The sequence below is a fragment of the Arachis hypogaea genome, chromosome 18 (assembly GCF_003086295.3).
Source record: "Arachis hypogaea cultivar Tifrunner chromosome 18, arahy.Tifrunner.gnm2.J5K5, whole genome shotgun sequence".
Lineage (NCBI taxonomy): Eukaryota > Viridiplantae > Streptophyta > Magnoliopsida > Fabales > Fabaceae > Arachis > Arachis hypogaea.
In genome coordinates this window covers 118,946,369-118,952,395 of record NC_092053.1, presented here as the reverse complement: position 1 = coordinate 118,952,395, position 6,027 = coordinate 118,946,369, and the positions used below count along the sequence as shown (strand labels likewise).

The 6,027-nt window shown below is 35.0% G+C and overlaps 1 non-coding gene across 1 annotated transcript; it reads right to left on the bottom strand.

Annotated features, from left to right (window-relative positions):
- Positions 1–5,639: 5,639 nt before the first annotated feature.
- On the bottom strand, positions 5,640–5,747 carry LOC112774477 (small nucleolar RNA R71). Its single transcript, XR_003188966.1, has one exon. It is a non-coding gene; the product is annotated as a small nucleolar RNA R71 (small nucleolar RNA).
- Between the last annotated feature and the right edge of the window lie 280 nt (positions 5,748–6,027).

Sequence of the window (6,027 nt, the reverse complement as noted above, 5' to 3'; positions counted from 1 at the left end):
TTGATGAAATAGCATGGTTTTGTAATTCTCCCGTAATTTGTGTTTAAGTGTGAAAACATACTTTTTAGGCTTTTAATTTGCTAATTTTAATTCACCTTTGATTCCACTAGATGCCTTGATATGTTTGTTAGTGAATTCAGGCTGAAAAGGCTAGGAATGGATCAAAGGAGTGAAGAGAAAATCATGCAAAGTGGAGAATTCATGAAAAATTAAGGATTTGGAGTGCATTCATCGACGCGCACGCGTACCAGATGCGCACGTGTGAATATGAAGTCGCATGGTGACGTGTACGCGTGACATGACGCGTACGCGTGGACAGTAAAATGCCAAGCGACGCGTACGCGTGACCCATGCGTACGCGTCGCTGCTCGCACGTGACCTCATTAAAGTGGAAATGCTTTGGGCGATTTCTGAGCTTTCCAGGCCAAAATCTAACTCATTCCAGAGGCTATTACATGCAGAATTCAAGAGAAGTCAAAGGGGGGAAGCACATAGGTAGTTTTCACCATGCTTTAGTTAGTTTCTAGAGAGAGAAGCTCTCTCTTCTCTCTAGAATTAGGTTAGATGTAGATTAGGATTTCTTAGATCTAGGTTTAATTCATGCTTTGATTTACCTTTCCTTTCTAATTTCTTGTTCCTTTACCTTTGCTTTCTTAGTTTAGTATTTTACTCTTTGTATTTGTTTACTTTGTTGTTGATGCACTCTTGTTTCTTCTATTTTTCTTTAATACAATTTATGTTTGATTTCTTTTATTGTTTAATTGCTTTGTTGTTGTTAATTTCTTGCAATTGGTAGTTGTAGATTTATATTTCTTGCAATTTTATCTTACTTTCATTTTATGCCTTCCAAGTGTTTGATAAAATGCTTGGAAGGATGTTAGAGTAGATTTTTGTATTCTTGGCTTGGGATGGTAACTTAGGTGAAATTAATTTGCTAATGTCCAAGTGATTGATAATTGGTGTCCATTGACACTAGCTTTCACTAAGTCTATTAGTGAGGTGGCTAGGACTAATGGATTAGGATTGATGTAGCTCATTTGACTTTCCTCTACTCATTAGCGGATAACTTAATGGGATTAATCCTTGCAATTATCTTATCGTGGTTAGTAACAAGGATAAACATCCTTAACCATCAACCCTTGCCAAGACCTTTTTACATTTGAGTTTCATTTACTTTCTTGTCATTTAAGTTTCTTGTTTCTTATTCCAAAACCCCAAAATATACTTTGCCATAACCAATAATTTGAGTACACTTCCCTGCAATTCCTTGAGAGACGACCCGAGGTTTGAATACTTCGGTTATTTTTATTGGGGTTTGTACTTGTGACAAACAAATTTTTTATTGAGGATTGTTTGTTGGTTTAGAACTACACTTGCAATGAGAATTTATTTGTGAAATTCTATACCAACAAAAATCCCTTCATCAAGCAACTCCGACTCTCAACTCTATTCCTATCCTTATTTCAACTTAACATCCAAATGTTTGATATAACAAGTACTTATACAAAGTTCCAAGCATAAACCTTCTGATTCCGCCTGACTAAGACCTGCAAGACAACTGATGAGCGGATAATTTATACGCTTTTTGGCATTCTTTTTAGTATGTTTTTACTAGGATCTAGTTACTCTTAGGGATGTTTTTATTAGTTTTTATGTTAAATTCACATTTCTGGACTTTACTCTGAGTTTGTGTGTTTTTCTGTGATTTCAGGTATTTTCTGGCTGAAATTGAGGGACTTGAGCAAAAATCAGATTCAGAGGTTGAAGAAGGACTGCTGATGCTGTTGGATTCTGACCTCCCTGCACTCAAAGTGGATTTTCTGGAGCTACAGAACTCAACATGGTGCGCTTCCAATTATGTTGGAAATTAGACATCCAGAGCTTTCCAGCAATATATAATAGTCCATACTTTGGCCGAGTTTAGACGACGCAAAAGGGCGTTGAACGCCAGTTCTACGCTGCAGTCTGGAGTTAAACGCCAGAAACACGTCACGAAACAGAGTTGAACGCCCAAAACACGTTACAACTTGGCGTTCAACTCCAAAAGAAGCCTCTGCACGTGTAAACTTCAAGCTCAGCCCAAGAACACACCAAGTGGGCCCCGGAAGTGGATTTATGCATCAATTACTTACTTCTGTAAACCCTAGTAACTAGTTTAGTATAAATAGGACTTTTTACTATTGTATTTATATCTTCGGATCATCTTGGGATGTCTAGTTCTTAGATCATAGGGGCTGGCCATTCGGCCATGCCTGAACCTTTCACTTATGTATTTTTCAACGGTAGAGTTTCTGCACTCCACAGATTAAGGTGTGGAGCTCTGCTGTTCCTCATGATTTAATGCAAAGTACTACTGTTTTATATTCAATTCAACTTATTTCGCTTCTAAGATATCCATTCGCACTCAAGAACATGATGAATGTGATGATTATGTGACGCTCATCATCATTCTCACTTATGAACGCGTGCCTGACAAACACTTCCGTTCTACATGCAAACAAGCTAGAATGAGTATCTATTAGATATCTAATACAGAGGACCGAGTCCGAGATATTAGAATCTTCGTGGTATAAGTTAGAACCCATGGATGGCCATTCCTGAGATCCAAAAAGTTTAAACCTTGTCTGTGGTATTCCGAGTAGGATCTGGGAAGGGATGGCTGTGACGAACTTCAAACTCGCGAGTGCTGGGCGTACTGACAGATGCAAAAGGAGGGTGAATCCTATTCCAGTATGATCGAGAACCTCCAGATGATCAGCCGTGCCGTGACAGAGCATTTGGACATTTTTCACAGAGAGGATGGGATGTAGCCATTGACAACAGTGATGCCCTTACAGAAAGCTTGCCATGGAAAGGAGTAAGACTGATTGGATGAAGACAGCAGGAAGGCAGAGGTTCAGAGGAACGAAAGCATCTCTATACGCTTATCTGAAATTCTCACCAATGAATTACATAAGTATTTCTATCTTTATTTTCTGTTTATTTATTATTATTATTCGAAAACTCCATAACCATTTGATATCCGACTGACTGAGATTTACAAGATGACCATAGCTTGCTTCATACCAACAATCTCCGTGGGATCGACCCTTACTCACGTAAGGTTTTATTACTTGGACGACCCAGTGCACTTGCTGGTTAGTTGTATCGAAGTTGTGACAAATTATGAATTAAGATTAGTGCACCAAGTTTTTGGAGCCATTACCAGGGATCACAATTTCGTGCACCAAGTTTTTGGCGCCGTTGCCGGGGATTGTTCGAGTTTGGACAACTAACGGTTCATCATGTCGCTCAGATTGGGTAACTTTCTTCTTATTTTATTTTCAAAAAGTTTTCAAAAATTTTTCAAAAATTTCTTCTTCTTTTTCGTTTTTCCCAATTAATATTCGAAAAAAAAAATTAAAAATATATTTTTCTTCAGAATTTTTAAGAATGAATTCTAGTGTTTCATGAAGCATGTAGAAGCCTGGCTGGCTGTAGAGCCACGTCTAAATTCATTTGGACTGAGGCTCCCAAGTCATCATTACAAGAACAAGCAAGTTGTTGCTAATAAAATTTGTTGTTGTATGACTGATTTGTATCTTCTAAAGCTTGGCTGGCTATTAAGCCATGTCTAACCCTCAGATTGGAGCTTTAGACTAAAGAGCACAAGATTCCTGGAATTCATATTAAAAATTTTTTGAAATCCTTATTTTCTTTTTCAAATAATTTTCGAAAAATACAAAAAAATTTTATAAAACCATAAAAATCAAAAATATTTTGTGTTTCTTGTTTGAGTCTTGAGTCAATTTTTAAGTTTGGTATCAATTGCATTTTTTCTAATTTTTTTTTGCATTTTTCGAAAATTCATGCGTTCATAGTGTTCTTCATGATCTTCAAGTTGTTCTTGGCCAGTCTTCTTGTTTGATCTTCATATTTTCTTGTTTTGTGTCTTTTCTTGTTTTTCATATGCATTCTTGCATTCATAGTGTCTATACATGAAAAATTTCTAAGTTTGGTGTCTTGCATGTTTTCTTTTCTTGAAAATTTTTCAAAAAAAATAAGTTCTTGATGTTCATCTTGACATTCAAAGTGTTCTTAGTGTTCATCTTGATATTCATGGTGTTCTTGCATGCATCACATGTTTAGATCCAAAATTTTCATGCATTGCATCGTTTTCATGTTTTTCTCTTTCATCATTAAAAATTCAAAATTCAAAAAAATATCTTTCCCTTTTTCACTCATAAATTTCGAAAATTTGGATTGACTTTTTCAAAAATTTTTAAAATCTAGTTGTTTTTATGAGTCAAATCAAATTTTCAATTTAAAAATCTTATCTTTTTCAAAATCTTTTTCAAAAATAAAATCTTTTTCATTTCTCTTATTTATTTTCGAAAATTTTAAAAATATTTTTCAAAAATATTTTTCTTAATTTTATTTCATAATTTTCGAAAATATCATCAAAAATTAATGTTTTGATTCAAAAATTTCAAGTTTGTTACTTGCTTGTTAAGAAAGATTCAAACTTTAAGTTCTAGAATCATATCTTGTGATTACTTGTGAGTCAAGTCATTAATTTTGATTTTTAAAATCAAATCTTTTTCAAAACTAATTTCAATCATATCTTTTCAAAAATATCTTTTTATCCTATCTTTTTCAAATATCTTTTCTAACTTCTTATCTTTTCAAAATTGAATTTCAAATCTTTTTCAACTAACTAATTGATTTTTTGTTTGTTTCTTATCTTTTTCAAAACTACCTAACTAACTATCCCTCTCTAATTTTTGAAAATACCTCCCTCTTTTTCAAAAATTCTTTTTAATTAATTAATTGTTTCAATTTTTAATTTTAATTTTAATTTTATCTTAATTTTCGAAAATCATTAACACTTTTTCAAAATTAATTTTCGAAATTCCCTCTCCCTCATCTTCTTCTATTTATTTATTTATTTATTTACTAACACTTCTCTTCATCTCATATCTTTGCTCCCCTCACCCTTGTGTTTAGATTCTCCTCCCTTCTCTTTCTTTACATTACATTCTTTTCTTCTTCTACTCACACAAAAGAATCTCTATACTGTGACATAGAGGATTCCATATTTTCTTTGTTATTCCCTTCTTTTTCATATGAGCAGGAGCAAGGACAAGAACATTCTTGTTGAAGCAGATCCTGAACCTGAAAGGACTCTGAAAAGAAAACTAAGAGAAGCTAAAATACAACAATCCAGAGACAACCTTACAGGAATTTTCGAATAGAAAGAGGAGATGGCAGCCGAAAATAATAATAATGCAAGGAGGATGCTTGGTGACTTTACTGCACCTAATTCCAATTTACATGGAAGAAGCATCTCCATTCCTGCCATTGGAGTAAACAATTTTGAGCTGAAACCTCAATTAGTTTCTCTGATGCAGCAGAACTGCAAATTTCATGGACTTCCATCTGAAGATCCTTTTCAATTTTTAACTGAATTCTTGCAGATCTGTGATACTGTTAAGACCAATAGGGTAGATCCTGAAGTCTACAGGCTCATGCTTTTCCCGTTTGCTGTAAGAGACAGAGCTAGAATATGGTTGGACTCTCAACCTAAGGATAGCCTGAACTCTTGGGATAAGCTGGTCAAGGCTTTCTTAGCCAAGTTCTTTCCTCCTCAAAAGCTGAGTAAGCTTAGAGTGGATGTTCAAACCTTCAGACAGAAAGAAGGCGAATCCCTCTATGAAGCTTGGGAGAGATATAAGCAACTGACCAAAAAGTGTCCTTCTGACATGCTTTCAGAATGGACCATCCTGGATATATTCTATGATGGTCTGTCTGAATTAGCTAAGATGTCATTGGATACTTCTGCAGGTGGATCCATTCACCTAAAGAAAACGCCTGCAGAAGCTCAAGAACTCATTGACATGGTTGCTAATAACCAGTTCATGTACACTTCTGAGAGGAATCCTGTGAGTAATGGGACGCCTCAGAAGAAGGGAGTTCTTGAAATTGACACTCTAAATGCTATATTGGCTCAGAATAAAATATTGACTCAGCAAGTCAATATGATTTCTT